This window comes from Delphinus delphis, chromosome 3 (assembly GCF_949987515.2).
Source record: "Delphinus delphis chromosome 3, mDelDel1.2, whole genome shotgun sequence".
Classification (NCBI taxonomy): Eukaryota; Metazoa; Chordata; class Mammalia; order Artiodactyla; family Delphinidae; genus Delphinus; species Delphinus delphis.
In genome coordinates, this window is record NC_082685.1 from 146,228,178 (window position 1) to 146,248,098 (window position 19,921).

At 41.6% G+C, this 19,921-nt stretch overlaps 1 non-coding gene across 1 annotated transcript; it reads left to right on the forward strand.

The window, feature by feature from the left end:
* The first annotated feature begins 3,481 nt into the window (after positions 1-3,481).
* On the forward strand, positions 3,482-3,585 carry LOC132423716 (U6 spliceosomal RNA). Its single transcript, XR_009519040.1, has one exon. It is a non-coding gene; the product is annotated as a U6 spliceosomal RNA (small nuclear RNA).
* Positions 3,586-19,921: the final 16,336 nt, after the last annotated feature.

Consider the following 19,921-nt stretch of genomic DNA (forward strand, 5'->3'; position numbering starts at 1 on the left):
GGAGAGACAACCAACAAACATAAAGGTTGCCGATGGCTGAGGGGAGAGGAGGAAGTGGGAGTGACTCCTATTGGGTACAAGATTATCCCTCCATCCAGCACCTTTTCATGAACTACAACACTTTTTCTCTCCATTTATCTCATGACTGGCTTCTCCATGAGGTCTTACCTCAGTTGTTGTGCATATGAAGTCCTTCTCTGACCACTGAAACTAACATTGTCTTCCTTTCCAGCTTTCCATCCCATTAACCAGTTTGTTTGTACTGCTTATCACTTTCTAAAATTCTCCAGTGTATTTGTTTATCAGCTTGCGCTAGAACTTATCTGTCCAATACACTCACTAGAACTTATCTGTCTAACACAAAGGCCACGTTTCAAGTGTTCAGTGGCCACATGTGGCCAGCTGCTGTGATGGACGCACAGAGAACATTACCCGCACCTCAGGAAACTCTGTTGGGCAGCGCTGCACTAGACCGAAAGCGCCATCAAAGCAGGGTCCTTATTTTCTTTGTCACTGAGACTTCTCTAGCATCTAGAAGACTGCCTACCATATAGTAAACTCAATAAAGAATAAGTGGGACTTCCCTGGTGGCGCGGTGGTTAAGAATCTACCTGCCAATGCAGGGGACACGGGTTGATCCCTAGTCCGGGAAGATCCCACGTGCCGCGGAGCAACTAAGCCCGTGCACCACAACTACTGAGCCTGTGCTCTAGAGTCCATGAGCCACAACTACTGAGCCTACATGCCACAACTACTGAAGCCCGTGCACCTAGAGCTCGTGCTCCGCAACAAGAGAAGCCACCGAAATGAGAAGCCCGTGCACACGGCAACAAAGAGTAGCCCCCGCTCGCTGTAACTAGAGAAAGCCAGTGCGCAGCAACAAAGACCCAACGCAACCAAAAATAAACAAATAAAATTTTAAAAAAATTTTTTTAAATAAAGAATAAGTAATGACTGACTTGAATGAATGAATGATTCATCAGACGGGCAACAGTGGAAAAGGAGATAAGGGAATGCTTAAAGTAGCCTGAACTGGACAGAAAATAGGAGCAAGAAAACAACATATTTGTTTAGGTTCTTCTCAACATTCTCTACTCCAATATTTCATAAATTAATTATGATAGTCTCCATAGAGAACATTTTAATTACTAGATCTTAATTTCTTTCCCAACCTTTTCCTGTTGCGGAACATGTTCAATATTATAATCTGACACCAAATAGCATACCATTGTGAAAATGTATCGAATGCAGTGAATTTTATGGGTTTACTATTAAGTTCATTTTCATATCCAACCTCTTAATTCACTGGAGAGTACTACCGACAAACTAGAAATTTAGTTTGAGGGAATTCCTGGGCAGCCCAGTGGTTAGGACTCGGTGCTTTCACTGCTGTGGCCTGGATTCAATCCCTGGTCGAGGAACTAAGATCCTGCAAACCACATGGCACAACCAAAAAAAAAGAAAGAAAATTTAGTTTGATAAAGATCCTCTGACTCCTGACGAATTTTTAAATAATCATTTGTTTCATCAAACTTACAATGTAAGAATTGTATTTACTTTATAACTTTTTCTCTTTTAATAAGACTGAGTTCTACAACAGGACTATAAGATAAAAATCAAATATTAAATAAGTAGGTGACATTTCATTGTTTTCCCAGTTTGTTCTTGTTGTTTGTTTTCATTTGGTTTGGTTTGTTTTTTGTTGAGTGTTGACAGTTTGAAAATTTTTACCCAAGGTCTGATTGTAACTTTGCTACCACCTTCTGGCAAAATAATGAACATCTTATGATCTTTGATTAGAATGAGTTGCCATAGTTTTGTTTACTTTACGTTGTATATTTATTTCACCCACATCTATCATAACAACAACGAAAAAAAGCTGTTAAAAGGCAAAGATAGAAGAGGAATGCAAGATCACAGACTCTCTCTTCTCCAATACCTAAAGAAATGAATTTTTTAAAATGTCTTTAACACACAATATTCAACAATGGCAATAAAAGAACAAAATGGTGGCCAAGAAAACAAGCAGAAAATCTGGGAGGAATCATTTTAAGTGAGAATGTGGTGCCCCCCTGAGGACAACGACCTTGCAGCCTTCCTCACTGATGCTGGGGTTTTCCCTCACTTGCCAGGTAGCTTGGAGGCAAGAGGCTGGGTAGAGGTCCTCCTTCCTCCTTCCAAAGTATGCCCCTTGTCACACCACATTTCCTTCCTCGCCCCTTGAAAAACTAACCTGGCAGTATCTAGCAGACACCACTTTAACCAAGCTGTCAAATTTGGTACCAGTAATGGGACAAATAAACATCATGTACCTCCTGATAAAATGTACCGAGAAAGCTACATCCCTACTGTGGTATTCTTGCCAAAAATGCAGAACTTGAACTTATCAGCATACATCGGACAACCCAAATTGAGCGACATTCTGCACAAAATAACTGGACAGTATGTTTCAAAATTTCAAGGTCAAGAAGGATTGAGTGTTTCAAATTAGAGGAGACCAAGAAGGCATGACGAAAAATGTAATGTGTGATCCTGGATTGGATCCTGGACCAAAAATAAGGATACTGGTGGGACAACGGTGCAATTTGAATAATGTCTGTAAGATTACATAATTGTATTGTATCAATGTTAGTTTCCTGATTTTTATAATCATACGGTTGTATCAGATATTAACGCTGTAAGAATCTGAGTGGAGTGCTTACAGAAATCCTTAGTGTTGTTTTTGTACCTTTTTAAAGTCTGAAATTATTTCAGAAAGAATTAAAAGGTTTCTAAGCTACAGATTGCAGTCTGCAAGGCCCTCACCAAGCCTCCATGTTACTGTCAGTTACAGACTTCCTGGTCACTATCAAAGATGACTTCATCCACTCGATATCCTAGTCTCTCCTTTCCCTGACTATCTAGAGCAAATTTTCTGCGTCTCCTCAGACACCTCTGAAATCTTGAATTCAAGTACCCAAATTACAGCTTATTTACCCAAAGTCCCAGCCCAAAAATTCTTTTTTTTTTTTCCTGGAAAACCAAACGATTAATTCCAACAAGTACTGCTCCCAATTAGACCAACTGAAAGCGGCTCTTGACGAAAAGCGTCCAGAATTAGTCAACAGAAAATGCATAATCTTCCATCAAGATAACATAAGACCACATGTTTCTTTGATGACCAGGCAAAAACTGTTACAGCTTGGCTGGGAAGTTCTGATTCACCTGCCATATTCACCAGACATTGCACCTTTCGATTTCCACTTATTTTGGTCTTTATAAAATTCTCTTAGTGGAAAAAACTTCAATTCCCTGGAAGACTGTAAAAGGCACCTGGAAGTGTTCTTACCTGGCAAGATAAAAAGTTTTGGGAAGATGGAATTATGAAGTTGCCTGGAAAATGGCCGAAGGTAGTGGAACAAAAGGGTATGTCGTTGTTCAAAAAAGTTCTTGGGAAAATGAAAAATGTGCCTTTTACTTTTACTTAAAAAACTGAAGGCATGTGCTCACTTCAGCAGTACATATACTAAAATCGGAACGATACAGAGATTAGCGTGGCCCCTGCACAAGGATGACACACAAATTCGTGAAGCATTCCATATTTTTAGAGGGAGGAGATATGGGGATATATGTATATGTATAGCTGATTCACTTTGTTAATAAAGCAGAAACTAACACATCATTGTAAACCAGTTATACTCCAATAAAGATGTTAAAAAAAAACCCAAAAAACTGAAGGCACTTTTTGGCCCACCCAATACGATTCTAAAAAATGTAAGCATTTCTTTTTATAACTGTAATTTTTACAATAATGTTAATTTTTAATCAGGTTAATTTTTTTCAATTTATGGTTTTACATTACCACCTAAACTAGTGAAGCAATTTATGTTATTAGCTTGTACCATTTTAAAGGATTTACTATTTTAAAGGATTTAATGTTTACAGTCATGATAGTAGACAAAATTTTAGCAGTTTGGTTACTCTCCAAATAATCATTTATTTTTACTTTTTTTTAGTTTGAAATAATTTCAAACTTTCAGAAGAGTTGCAAGAATAGTGCAAAGAATTCCCATAAACCCTTTAACCTAGATTCACCAATTTTAAATATTTCACCAGTTTACTTTATAAATTTGTGTGTATACATATAAAGTCAGATGTTCTTAGTATGTTTATTGACAGAGCAAAAATTGTGAATGACGTAAAAGCTAATGCTTTGACATCAAGAATATTACCTTTATTATGTGGTAATATAGAAGCTGATCATAAACAACTATTTCTGTTTGCTGAAGTATGGTGGTTACTGAAATAGGAATGTTTGAACTCAGGAACAAACTCTTAATTTTAAAAGTTGGTTTCTACTTTTTAAAGATAAAATTTTTTTAAATTAATTTATTTTTATTTTTGGCCGCACTGGGTCTTCGTTGCTGCACGCGGCTTTCTCTAGTTGCGGTGAGCCAGGGCTACTCTTCGTTGCAGTGCACGGGCTTCTCATTGTGGTGGCTTCTCATGTTGCAGAGCACGGGCTCTAGGCGTTTGGGCTTCAGTAGTTGCGGCACGTGGGCTCAGTAGCTGTGGCTCGTGGGCTCTAGAGCACAGGCTCAGTAGTTGTGGCACGTCGGCTTAGTTGCTCCACAGCACGTGGGATCTTCCCGGACCAGGGCTTGAACCTGTGTCCCCTGCATTGGCAGGCGGATTCTTAACGACTGCGCCACCAGGGAAGCCCTTAATGATGCAATTTGAACAGCCATGTTTACTTATTTGCCTGATAGCTTCAGTACTTTTAATGATTTTAATACTTTCATGCAACATGTTTTTCAATGGCAAATAAGATCTAAGGGTTATAATTTGGGAAAACAAAATTTATATAGACTGTAATAACATTACCATAATTTAACAACAATTATCAATCAATAGTTTAGATACAGGATAGAATGTTTTTAATTATGTTTTTCATCAAAAGATGGAAATGTAGCTTGAATTCATCTCTTTCGTGTCAATATACAATTTAACTGCAACAATACAGAATAAATTGTTAGAATTGACTACTTATGAAGAATTAAAGATCAATTTTGGAAATATAGTCTCACTTGCTTCATTATACATAAAAGTCAAAAATTAGTATCTTGAACCTGTTCCTGTGAACTGGTTTCTCTACTACATATGTTATTAAAACAAAACACAGAAACAGTTTATATATACATTACCCCCATCAGTAACACTGTCATCAATGCAATCTAGATTAATTTTAACGAGTGAGAAACAAGTTCATTTAACACATTAAAAACCTATTCTTTCTACATAACAAACATTGATACATATTTACATCAAATACTTGGTAGAAAACTTGAACGTTGGTACATATAGTGTTTGTTCAAAACTGCATTTAGGCATTTAACATGGGGAAAGAGCTGTTTCACTCTGTTTAGTTTTGTTTACACTTGCAATGAACTACATGTAGTTTTTATTTTCATTTCCCTGTATTTTGTTTGTTCTGATTACATTTATTAAAATGTTGTGTTGAATCGAATAAAAAATTGCAATTCGCATTTTGTATTTTTTACATAACTTTCCTAACAATTTTTTGTTGTATTTTACAAAAGTATTGGTCCACGACCGGTTGGAAATGACGTCTTTCACCGCAGATAATTTGAGCATTACTGCTATCACCCCCGACATTCCCTAGATGGCCACTAGGTGGTGACCAAGGATCTTCTCCCTGACTGCTTGCGTGACCTCTGGAACGGCACCTCCAATGGAGAAGTAAAAGGCACTTCATATGCTACAAACGTTTCCAGTCTAGCCTGGCACAATTGTCAGAACTTTCCTATTTGTCAAGCCCATAGAGAAGGCAATTCAGTCACCCTTGCATGGGACATTTGTAAATGTTGAGATTGACTGATACAAAGGAAGATGCGGATGTTCATATAGATATGTTTCGCCAGTTGTTGATAGGCCTCCCGCATGCACAGGAACATATCTATACACTAAAGCTGTTAAAACAGCTGTCATCATGGCTCCCCGTGACACTTACTGCCACTCCCTCAGAAGCCACTCACAGAATATTCCTGTATTTAAAAATACAGGGCTGTAGGAATTCCCTGGTGGCCTAATGGTTAAGATGCTGGGCTTTATAAACTGCCAAAGCCTTGGCTTTCAGTACATTCCTCCCCTGTAAAAAGACTTGTACCCATGTGGCAGACAAGGAGAATGAAAACCTGTCTGCGGCCAAAAGTTGACATCACTTCATGTAATAAATTATCCAGGCTTCCAGGTCTGCCACTTGAGACTGGGATTCTGATGTCCGACTTGGGTGCCCGCCTTGGGGATTTACTCTGGCCATGCTTCAAGATGGCCAACATCTCCCACACCTTTCAAGCACTCAGAAACGTCGTCTCCCTATCTAACTCTGACCATTGGCTTGAGCCACTTGGCAACCAACCTTGGGGGCTGAACATGCTGGGAACCGCTTCTCCGTCAAGGGACGTGTGCAGTGGAATGGCAGCCCCTGGCATTCATCCCTGCACAGCAGCAGGCAGTCACCCTAGTGATTGCCAGTAATCTCGTGTTCCCCCTGACAGCTGTGATTCTCTCTGGTACTGAGATGGGCCAAAGAGAATATGTAGCCTTGGAGTAGAGAGGAGTTTGCCTAATTCAGTTAGGGGACTAAACTTTGAAAACCTCTTCTTTCTTGGACTGATTTCTGGTTGATGATTTTAGGAGATATTTATGGTCATGTATATGACTGTTTTTGGTTTTTTTGTTGTTTTTGTTTTTTGTTTTTTTGTTTTTTTGCAGTACGCGGGCCTCTCACTGTTGTGGCCTCTCCCGTTGCAGAGCGCAGGCGCCGGACGCGCAGGCTCAGCAGCCATGGCTCATGGGCCCAGCCGCTCCGCGGCATGTGGGATCTTCCTGGACCGGGGCACGAACCCGTGTCCCCTGCATCGGCAAGCAGACTCTCAACCACTGCGCCACCAGGGAAGCCCAATATATGACTGTTTTTAGATGCCACATAGCACGAGAGGAACAAATACTCTAAAAATAAGTGAACAAAGTTTTTTTGCTTTAAGACCAGAGATTTGAAGACACACTCAGAGGGCCAGGCAACAGAGATTCTTCCCGAAAACAGTTCTCTCTGCTAATTCTATTTGCCAATTACCAGTTTCCCAATTTGAAAAGATATACTCAAATTAAGCTAATTCAAGGAGTATGTTTATTAAAATAGATTATTTACAAAAGTGTGGGTAAAGGTCAGGAAAACCAAAGGGTAACCATGCTATAACCCTGGACTACTAATAACGGAGGAACTGTCACCATTCCACAGCCCAACACAAGATACTCACATAGGAGGAGCCTGGTGTGACCCAAAGTCCACCTCAGTCTCCTTTCACCGTGGACCAATCCCAACCAGAAATGAGAGGGCACAGCCCACTGATGTAATCTATACATAGCAGCCTCCCAGGACATAGAACAGGTACAATGGATCTGGAGAGATAGAACCTATCTACATATACATATATGTGTGTGTGCTGTGTGTCTGTGTGTGTATGTATGTATACACTTCACAGTATAGACAGATGATTGGTAGATAGATATGAGATACAGAGCTAGAGCTAGAGATACCACCCACGCCTTTTGCCCTCAGTATCCTTTCTGGTCCTTCATCTAATGGAAAGATTGAGCCCCCATCACAGAGTGGGCATGAAGTTCTATCAGCTACCATGTCAGATACCAAATTGGTATCAATTTTCTTATACATCTAAACCTAAAACTTGGGACTTCCCTGGTGGTCCAGTGGGTGAGACTCCGTGCTCCCAATGCACAGAGCCTGGGTTAGATCCCTGGTCGGGGAACTAGATCCCTCACGCATGCCGCAACTAAGAAGCCTGCATGCCTCAACTAAAGATCCCGTGTGCCACAACTAAGACCTGGTGCAGCCTAAATAAATAACAAAACCCTAAAACTTTGCCAGCATTGCTGTTATCCATATAACTTATTTCAGAGAAAAGGGAGGGAGACAAGAAACAATTAAGTTACATAAAACATTGTTGTGACACTCCTGACATCAAAAGGTCTGTGTTGGTCATTGTTGCTGGCTTTTCCCACTGCCCATTCCATCTGCCCCTTAACCTCTCCCAGCATCTTGACTGGACCAGGGTTCTTTACCAGATGGGGAGTCCAAACTCTTCATTGCTACAGTGTCTGTGATCTTGGAAGTCTTTTCTCTGTGAGTCATTGCAGTCTTTTACTCACCAGGACAACTGGTCAAGGGAGTATAAAATAAAAGATCAATAAATCCCTGGTTTCCAAACATAGTTCTCCACAGCCTAGTTTCCTTGATACAATCAAGATCAATCAATTCAATCTATACAAAACCTCCCTATTCTGCCTATTATTAGTCAGTGGCATGAGAAGCACAAGATGGCCTGCGGGTAATCTCCACTGCCAATTCATTGGAACCATTCCTCCCCTCCACACTGAGTCCCCAAAACTCACATGTTCTTCAAAGAATTTAATAAAAAGGATGAAGGAAGAAGGTATCTTAATTTAAAATGGAGAGATCTGGCAATCCCCACCTTAACTAGCCTAGTGATCAAACAGAGTGAAGCAACCTGGCCTGATGTGCCTTCCGGTGTGAGGCAAGACGTGCAGAACCTCACCTCTGTAGTATTCTTGCAAAAGACATTTAACCTGACTTGAGTCACGAGGAAATAGACAAATCCAGAATGTGGGATATCCTACCAAATACTTGGCTTGGACTCTAAAAAGTCATGTTATGGAAAACATAAATAGTAGGTAATTATTCTAGATTAAAAGAGACTAATAACCAAACGAATGGCATGAACCTTGATTAGATACTGCATCGGGGAAGAAACAACATTTGGGGGAACAACTGGGGAAATTTAAATACAAACTGATTATTAGATATAATTACTGAATTTTTCCAAGTTGTGCTAATAGATTAAGTAGAAGAATGTCTTTATTCTTGGGAAAGACACTGAAGTTCAATGGCTGAAAAAGCCTAAGCCTAAGCACAGGAAAAGAAAACACAGCTGTCTGGAACATGAACTGAACTACTGTTTCTTTCTACGGAGCACCACTTTTATTTGCAAGAACAATTGACAAACTATGATTACTCTGACTTGTGGAATTAGCAGACATTTCTCAAAAAGGAACAAACTGAACTCCTCACTTCAAGGAAAACAACTGACAGCATTTGTTGCCAATGGTGTAATTCACGCTTTGGAGCAAAAATTACATAGTGCAACTGACCTTTGAAAAACCACCACTTGTCAAGTTCTGTGGTTGTTATCAAAGAGTATCCACAATTATCTGAAAAGTCTATTAAAATACTCCTCCCTTTTCCAACTACATATTTCTGGGAGGCTGAATTTTCTTCACATACTGCAACCCAAACATCATTACAAACGGTCCAGCAAAAAGGGAAACAGAATGTTGCCAATTAATATTTGAAGGATATAAGGGTGCTCCTTTTACTATTCTTCGACTTCTCTGTAGGTTTGAAAAGTTTCAAAATAAAATATGTGGAGGGAGATATTCAAGTCTAAGGTCAGTGGGATGGAATAAACACTCTTCAAGTGGTCACTAGATGTAAGGAGCCACTCCCACCTATGACCCCCCTGATCTCACACACTTAGCAGCTACTCCCACAAAGGCTCTCTAGGCTCCTCCAGTAGACGAGAAATCTTCAAATGTCTTCCTCTGTTTATAGGTTCTCCTCCGGGAGCAGGCTCTGTAAGTCTAACCGGGACATGTTGGGAGTTATGGAACTAGAGGCAGTAGGGGTAGTGTGGCCTGCCTCTGCAGGCAATAGAGGCCCAGGGAGATTTGGAGCCCAAATGCCACCTCCTTTCCCAACTAGCGCACTTAAGAGGTCTCAAAGGACTGAGCATTTAATTGGTGCTACAACTATGCAGCCCTTGCTACCAAGCCTGGGCTTGTCCCCGAACTGCTGTGACCACATATGAGGGACCCCTTCAAAGCTGCCATAGGGGCTCTCTAGCTCCTCATGTGTCTTACTTCTTCTATACTTCTTCTATGTTCACAGCTTTTACTTCTTCGTTCCCCAGGTGCCTTCTCAGGACTGTCAACAGCGAGGTGTCTGCAAAATCTTTAGAGTCACAACTAGCCATAGTGACGAGGTGCCACAGCCATTTGGTCTATCGAAGTCTTGCCCTCCAACTGGAAGCCTTCCACGCTACCACACCAATTAGCTTAAGTGGTTTTGACACCACCATATACCACAGTTTACTAGTGTCCCATTGGCCCACTCTGACGTTTCCTGGGGCCATCTCTGGTGCCTATTACTGTAGCAGTCACAGTATCAACAGGAAGCAGATGGCACACAAATCACGACTTGAGGGGACTTTTTTTTTTTTTTGCGTTACGCCAGCCTCTCACTGTTGTGGCCTCTCCCGTTGCGGAGCACAAGCTCCGGACGCGCAGGCTCAGCGGCCAGCGCCCATGGCTCACGGGCCCAGCTGCTCCGCGGCATGTGGGATCCTCCCGGACCGGAGCACGAACCCGTGTCCCCTGCATCGGCATGCGGACTCTCAACCACTGCGCCACCAGGGAAGCCCTTGAGGAGACTTTATGAGACCAATTACAAATATGAGTATAGGAAAACCAAAGGGATAGTTAATACATTAGGCTCAGAGGGACAGGGAAGGGAGTGACTACTGGAAATCAGAAGAGAATTGGGTAGAGGCCCCCTTAAGAGGCCATATTTAGTTGAGGGACACAGCCAGCCCAAGGTGACCTTGAAAGGAGAGAGCCAGAGGAATAAATATCTGACCTCCGTTCCTCCATCTCTCCAATTTCCTAGTGGGGCTCTACACTGGCCAAAGCCAGCCAGGAGCCAGAAAGCAGGGGAGCCTGTTGCCATGTCCATCCAGGCCAGCCAACCAGAGTGGGAGGGTGGAGAGTGGATCTGAAGGTGCCCAGAAGACAGCCCACATACGGTATACGAAGCCTCTAGGCTCCAATTTCATTATAACCATTAAAAAGTTGGGAGGAAAGAGAATCAAGTCTGATTTTACATAATTCTCTTCTTTTTCCCAGTGTCTTCATAAAAGTTAAGCTTTTCCTACACAGTCACAAGGCCTGTGGTACCTCAAGTTGGTGGCCAAAAGGAAATCCTAGTCACTATACTCAAGAAGAATTCAACCTGTTTCAGGAGTTGTGGCCAGTGGCAAAATCTAACTGTAGCAAACCAACACCAACTTTCTTAGAGGTTAGCCTGGATTAAAGGGTTCAGCAAATTAACCTACCCTGTTTCTAAGGGTAGAATGTTTCTAATTGTTTCTAATTGTTTCTAGTTGTTTCTAATTGTTTCTAATTGTTTCTAATGTTTCTAATTGTTTCTAAGAGCTTTCTCTGCCTACCAGTTAACTACTCTGCAGTGAGCAAGAAGCATTTCTCCATATTCAGGAGAAAAAAAGTTACAGATCAAAAAAGAACCTATTTATGAGTGCTTGGATACCAAAGGACCTTTGTTTCTGAACCAAGAATTTTAAGGAAAACCATAGGGCTTCTGAAATTATTTTTCAATTAATGATTTTAAAAGGGACTTCCCTGGTGGTCCAGTGAGTAAGACTCTACGCTCCCAATGAAGGGGGCCTGGCTTCAATCCCTGGTCAGAGAACTAGTTCCCACATTCATGCCGCAACTAAGAGTCCACATGCCGCAACTAAGACCCGGCACAGCCAAAATAAATAAATAAATATTTACAAAAAAAAATTTAAAGAGTTAGTCTTCAAACCTCACCACCACGATCCTAGATCGAGGGCTGAAATTCTTAAACTCCTCAAAATCCTCAGATTTCTGCTATATATATTCTCACTACCCTAAATGAAAATGTTTTCTTTTTATCTTCCAAGGCCAATAGTGAATAGGGGCAACAGAGCTTATGTTTTAAAAAACAATAAACTGGGGAGGCTCATGACTGGCTCACACACCAAACATGACCACACAGCTGCCCAGTGTTGGGCAAGTCCATGGTCTAAAATTAAGAAGTGCAGGTGTGTGTGTGTGTGTGTGTGTGTGTGTGTGTGTGTGTGTGTGTGTGTGTGTGTGTGTGTGTGTGTGTGTGTGTGTGTGTCTTGGGGGGTAGCAGGCAGTGGTTTGAGAACCAAATTAAGAAGTGCAGGGGTGTGTGTGTGTGTGTGTGTGTGTGTGTGTGTGTGTGTGTGTGTCTTGGGGGGTAGCAGGCAGTGGTTTGAGAACCAAAATGATCTGATGTTAAAACAGGGTAAAGTAGGTAATAAATTTTTCCTTAAAATTATTAAAAGTAGGGGACCTTCAAGATGGTGGAGGAGTGAGAGGTGGAGATCACCCTCCTCCCCACAAATATGTCTACACGTGGACAGCTCCTACAGAACACCTACTGAACGCTGGCAGAAGACCTCAGACCTCCCAAAAGGCAAGAAACTCCCCACGTACCAGAGTTGGGCAAAAGAAAAAGGAAAAAAGAGACAAATGAAGAGGGAGGAGACCTGCACCTCCGGGAGGGAGCTGTGAAGGACGAAACGTTTCCACACACTAGGAAGCCCCTTCGCGGGCGGAGACTGTGGGTGGCGGAGGGGGAAGCTTCGGAGCCGCGGAGGAGAGCGCAGCCACAGGGGTGCGGAGGGCAAAGAGGAGAGATTCCGGCACAGAGATCCTCTGTGCCGACTGGCACTCACCAGCCCGAGAGGCTTGTCTGCTCACCCGCCGAGGCGGGCGGGGCTGGGAGCTGAGGCTCGGGCTTTGGAGGTCAGATCCCAGGGAGAGGACTGGGGTTGGCTGTGTGAACACAGCCTGAAGGGGGTTAGTGCGCCATAGCTAGCCGGGAGGGAGTCCGGGAAAAAGTCTGGACCTGCCTAAGAGGCAAGAGACCATTGTTTCGGGGTGCGCGAGGAGAGGGGACTCAGAGGACCGGCTAAACGAGCTCGAGACGGGCGTGAGCCGTGGCTATCACCGCGAACACCAGAGATGGGCATGAGACGCTAAGGCTGCTGCTGCGGCCACCAAGAAGCCTGTGTGCAAGCACAGGTCACTAACACCTCCCCTCCCGGGAGCCTGTGCAGCCCGCCAACTGCCAGGGTCCCGTGATCCAGGGACAACTTCCCCGGGAGAACACATGGCACACCTCAGGCAGTTGCAACGTCACGCGGGCCTCTGCCACCGCAGGCTTGCCCATCATTCCAATTTTAACTACCGTATCCCTCCCTCCCCCGCCCCCAACCCGGCCGGAGTGAGCCAGAGCCCCCTAATCAGCCGCTGCTTTAAACCCGCCCCGTCTGGGCAGGAAAACATGCCTGAGGGTGACCTACACACAGAGGAGGGGCCAAAACCAAAGCTGAACCCCAGGAGCTGTGCGAACAAAGAAGAGAAAGGGAAATTTCTCTGTGCAGCCTCATGAGCAGTGGATTAAATCCCCACAGTCAACTTGATGGATCCCGCATCTGTGGAATACCTGAGTAGACAACGAATCATTCCCAAAATTGAGGCAGTGGACTTTGGGAGAAATTATACACTTGGGGTTTGCTGTCTGTGATTGATTTGTTTCTGATTCTTATGTTTATCTTAGTATAGTTTTCACCGCTTATTATCATTGGTGGATTTCCTTATTGGTTTCGTTGCTCTCTTTTTTATTCTTATTATTTTCTATTTGAATAATTTTTTTTATTCATTTTTTTTCTTTCCTTTTCTTTCTCCCATTTCTTCTGAGCAGTGTGCCTGACAAGGTCTTGGTGATCTGGCCTGCTACCAGGCCTAAGCCTCTGAGATAGGAGGGCTGAGTTCAGGACATTGGATCACCAGAGACCTCCAGGTCCCACGTAATATCAATCAGTGAGAGCTCTCCCAGAGAGCTCCATCTCAATGCTAAGACTCAGCTCCACCCAACGGCCAGCAAGCTCCAGTGCTGGACACACCAAGCCAAACAAATAGCAAGACAGGAACACAACTTCACCCATTAGCAGAGAGGCTGCCTAAAATCATACTAAGTTCACAGACACCCCAAAACACACCACCGGACGTGACCCTGCCCACCAGAAAGACAAGATCCAGCCCCATCCACCAGAACACAGGCACCAGTCCACTCCACCGGGAAGCCTACACAAGCCACTAAACCAACCTCACACACTGGGAGAAGACACCAAAAACAACGGGAACTACAAACCTGCAGCCTGCGAAAAGGAGACTCAAGACACAGTTAAACAAAATGTGAAGATGGAGAAATATGCAGCAGATTGAAAAGCAAGGTAAAAACCCACCAGACCAAACAAATGAAGAGGAAATAGGCAATCTACCTGAGACAGAATTCAGAGTAATGGTAGTAAAGATGATCCAAAATCTTGGAAACAGAATGTAGAAAATACAAGAAACATTTAACAAGGACCTAGAAGAACTAAAGAGCAAACCAACAATGATGAACAACACAATAAATGAAATAAAAAATTCTCTAGAAGGAATCAATAGCAGAATAACTGAGGCAGAAGAACAGTTGTGACCTGGAAAATAAAATAGTGGAAATAACTAACACAGAGCAGAATAAAGAAAAAAGAATGAAAAGAATTGACAACAGTCTCAAAGACCTCTGGGACAACATTAAACGCACCAACGTTCGAATTACAGGGGTCCCAGAAAAACAAGAGAAAAAGAAAGGGTCTCAGAAAATATCTGAAGAGATTATAGTTGAAAATGTCCCTAATATGGGAAAGGAAATAGTCATCAAGTCCAGGAAGCACAGAGAGTCCCATACAGGATAAATCCAAGGAGAAACATGCCAAGACACATACTAATCAAACTATCAAAAATTAAATACAAAGAAGAAACATTAAAAGCAGCAAGCAACAAATAACTCACAAGGGAATCCCCATAAGGGTTAACAGCTGATCTTTCAGCAGAAACTCTGCAAGCCAGAAGGGAGGGGCAGGACATATTTAAAGTGATGAAACGGAAAAACCTACAACCAAGATTACTCTAACCAGCAAGGATCTCATTCAGATTTGACGGAGAAATTAAAACCTTTACAGACAAGCAAAAGTTAAGAGAATTCAGCACCACGAAACCAGCTTTACAACAAATGCTAAAGGAACTTCTCTAGGCAGAAAACACAAGAGAAGGAAAATACCTACAAAAACAAACCCAAAACAATTAAGAAAATGGTAATAGGAACATACATATTGATAATTACCTTAAATGTAAATGGATTAAATGCTCCAACCAAAAGACATAGAGTGGCTGAATGGATACAAAAACAAGACCCATATATATGTTGTCTACAAGAGACCCACTTCAGACTTAGGGACACATACAGACTGAAAGTGAGGGGATGGAAAAAGATATTCCATGCAAATGGAAATCAAAAGAAAGCTGGAGTAGCAATTCTCATATCAGACAAAACAGACTTTAAAATAAAGACTATTACAAGAGACAAAGAGGGACACTACATAATGATCAAGGGATCAATCCAAGAAGAAGATATAACAATTGTAAATATTTATGCACCCAACATAGGAGCACCTCAATACATAAGGCAAATACTAACAGCCATAAAAGGGGAATCCACAGTAACACAATTATAGTAGGGGACTTTTAACACACCACTTTCACCTATGGATAGATCATCCAAAATGAAAATAAATGAGCAAACACAAGCTTTAAATGACACATTAAACAAGACAGACTTAACTGAGATCTATAAGACATTCCATCCAAAAACAACAGAATACACTTTCTTCTCAAGTGCTCATGGAACATTCTCCAGGATAGATCATATCTTGGGTCATAAATCAAGCCTTGGTAAATTTAAGAAAATTGAAATCATATCAAGTATCTTCTCCGACCACAATGCTATGAGACTAGCTATTACAGGAAGAAAACTGTAAAAAATACAAACACATGGTGGCTAAACAATATGCTACTAAATAATCAAGAGATCACTGAAGAAATCAAAAAGGAAATCAAGCAATACCTAGAGACAAATGACAATAAAAACACGATGACCCCAAAAGCTATGTCATGCAGCAAAAGCAGTTCTAAGAGGGAAGTTTATAGCAATACAATCCTACCTTAAGAAACAAGAAACAACTCAAATAAACAACCTAACCTTACACCTAAAGCAATTAGTGAAAGAACAAAAAAAACCCCAAAGTTAGCAAAAGGAAAGAAATCATAAAGATCACATCAGAAATAAATGAAAAAGAAATGAAGGAAAAAGCAGCAAAGAGCAATAAAACTAAAAGCTGGTCCTTTGAGAAGATAAACTAAATTGATAAACCATTAGCCAGACTCATCAAGAAAAAAAGGGACAAGACTCAAATCAACAGAATTAGATATGAAAAAGAAGTAACAACTGACACATCAGAAATACAAAGGATCATGAGAGATTACTACAAGCAACTATATGCCAATTAAATGGACAACCTGGAAGAAATGGACAAATTCTTAGAAAAGCACAACCTTCCAAGACTGAACCAGGAAGAAAGAGAAAATATAAAGACTAATCACAAGCACTGAAATTGAAACTATGATTAAAAATCTGCAACAAACAAAAGCCCAGGACCAGATGGCTTCAAAGGTGAATTCTATCAACCATTTAGAGAAGAGCGAACACCTTCTCAGACTCTTTCAAAATATAGCAGAGGGAGGAAGACTCTCAAACTCATTCTACGAGGTCACCAACACCCTGATACCAAGACCAGACAAAGATGTCACAAAAAAAGAAAACTACAGGCCAATAACACTGATGAACATAGTTGCAAAAATCCTCAACAGGGCTTCCCTGGGGGCGCAGTGGTTGAGAGTCCACCTGCCGATGCAGGGGACGCAGGTTCATGCCCTGGTCCGGGAAGATCCCACATGCTGCGGAGCAGCTGGGCCTGTGAGTCATGGCCACCGAGCCTGCGCGTCCGGAGCCTGTGCTCCGCAACGCGAGAGGCCACAACAGTGAGAGGCCCGCGTACTGCAAAAAAAAAAAAGAAAATCCTCAACAAAATACTAGCAAGCAGAATCCAACAGCACATTAAAAGGATCATACACCATGATCAATTGGGGTTTATCCCAGGAATGCAAGGTTTCTTCAATATACGCAAATCAATCAATGTGATACACCATATTAACAAACTGAAGGATAAAAATCATATGATCTCAATAGATGCAGAAAAAGCTTTCAACAAAATTCAACACCCATTTATGATAAAAACTCCAGAAAGTGGGCACAGAAGGAACCTATCTCAACATAATAAAGGCCACATAAGACAAACCAGCAGGCAACACCATTCTCAATGGTGAAAAACTGAAACCATTTCCTCTAAGATCAGGAACAAGACAAGGGTGCCCACTCATCACTATTATTCAACACAGCTTTGGAAGTTTTAGCCACAGCAATCAGAGAAGAAAAAGAAATAAAAGGAATCCAAATCAGAAAAGAAGTAAAACTATCACTGTTTGCAGATGACATGATACTATACATAGAGAATCCTAAAGATCCTACCAGAAAACTACTAAAGCTAATCAATGAATTTGGTAAAGTAGCAGAATAAAAAATTAATACACAGAATCTCTTGCATTCCTATAAACTGACGACGAAAAATCTGAAAAAGAAATTAAGGAAACACTCCCATTTACCATTGCAACAAAAAGAATAATAAAATACTTAGGAATAAACCTACCTATGGAGACAAAAGACCTGTAGGCAGAAAACTATAAGACACTGATGAAAGAAATTAAAGACGATACTATTTACATGGAGAAATATACCATGTTCTTGAACTGGAAAAATCAACATTGTGAAAATGACTATACTACCCAAAGCAATCTACAGATTCAATGCAATCCCTATCAAACTACCGATGGCATTTTTCACAGAACTAGAACAAAAAATTTTACAATTTGTATGGAAACACAAAAGACCCCAAATAGCCAAAGCAATCTTGAGAAAGAAAAACGGAACTGAAGGAAACAGGCTCCCTGACCTCAGACTATACTACAAAACTACATTAATCACGACAGTATGGTACTGGCACAAAAACAGAAATACAGATCAATGGAACAAGATAGAAAGCCCAGAGAAAAGGTGAACATGTGTGTGTGGGTTTACCTTTGATAAAGGAGGCAAGAATATACAATGGAGAGATGATAGCCTCTTCAGTAAGTGGTGCTGGGGGCTTCCCTGATGGTGCAGTGGATAAGAATCTGCCTGCCACTGCAGGGGACACGGGTTTGATCCCTGGTCCGGGAAGATCCCACATGCCGCGGAGCAACTAAGTTCGTGCACCACAACTACTGAGCCTGTGCTCTAGAGCCCATGAGCCACAACTACTGAAGCCCGTGTGCCTAGAGCCCGTGCTCTGCAACAAGAACGGCCACTGCAATGAGAAGTCCGCACACCACACGAAGAGTAGCCCCCGGTCACCACAAGTAGAGAAAACCCGCGCGCAGCAACGAAGACCCAACGCAGCTAAAAATAAATAAATAAAATTTTAAAATAAACAAGCTTTACAAACATTAAAAATAAAAAAAACTGGTGCTGGGAAAACTGGACAGCTACATGTAAAAGAATGAAATTAGAACACTCCCTAACACCATACACAAAAATAAACTTAAAATGGATTAAAGACCTAAATGTAAGGCCAGACACTATAAAACTCTTAAAGGAAAACACAGGAAGAACACTCTGACATAAATCACAGCAATATCTTTTTTCACCCACCTCCTAGAAAAATGGAAATAAAAACAAAAATAAACAAACGGGACCTAATGAAACTTAAAAGCTTTTGCACAGCAAAGGAAACCATGAACACGATGAAAAGACAACGCTCAGAAGGGGAGAAAGTATTTGCGAATGAAGCAACTGACAAAGGATTAATGTCTAAAATATACAAGCAGCTCATGCAGCTCAATATCAGTAAAACAAGCCAATCCAAAAATGGGCAGAAGACCTAAACAATCTCCAAAGAAGATATAGATTGCCAACGAACACATGAAAGGATGCTCAACATCACTAATCATTAGAGAAATGCCAATCAAAACTACAATGAGGTATCAACTCACACCAGTCAGAATGGCCATCATCAAAAAATCTACAAACAATAAATGCTGGAGAGGGTGTGGAGAAAAGGGAACCCTGTTGCACTGTTGGTGGGAATGTAAATTGATACAGCCACTATGGAGAACAGTATGGAGGTTCCTTAAAAAACTAAAAATAGAACTACCACATGACCCAGCAATCCCACTACTGGGCACACGCCCTGAGAAAAGCATAATTCAAGGAGAGTCATGTACCACAATGTCCTTTGCAGCACTATTTACAATACCCAGGACATGGAAGCAACCTAAGTGTCCATCGACAGATGAATGGATAAAGAAGATGTGGCATATATATACAATGGAATATTACTCAGCCATAAAAAGAAAAGAAACTGAATTATTTGTAGTGAGGTGGATGGACCCAGAGCCTGTCATACAGAGTGAAATAAGAAAGAAAAACAAATACCATATGTTAATACATATATGGCATCTAAAAAAGCTTCTCATGAACCCAGGGGCAGGACAGGAATAAAGACGCAGATGCAGAGAGTGGACTTGAGGGCACGGGGAGGGGGAAGGGTAAGCTGGGACGAAGTGAGAGAGTAGCACTGACATATATAGCTAGCGGGAAGCAGCTGCATAACACAGGGAGATCAGCTCGGTCCTTTATGACCACCTAGAGGGGTGGGATAGGGAGGGTGGGAGGGAGATGCAAGAGGGAGGGGATATGGGGATATATGTATACATATAACTGATTCACTTTGTTATAAAGAAGAAACTAACACAACATTGTAAAGCAATTATACTCCAATTAAATGTTGAAAAAAAATTATTAAAAGTACTCACAGTTCAGGTGACACTTAGAAAAAGTCACCAGAAAACAAAAGTGGGAAGTGATTGAAATTTT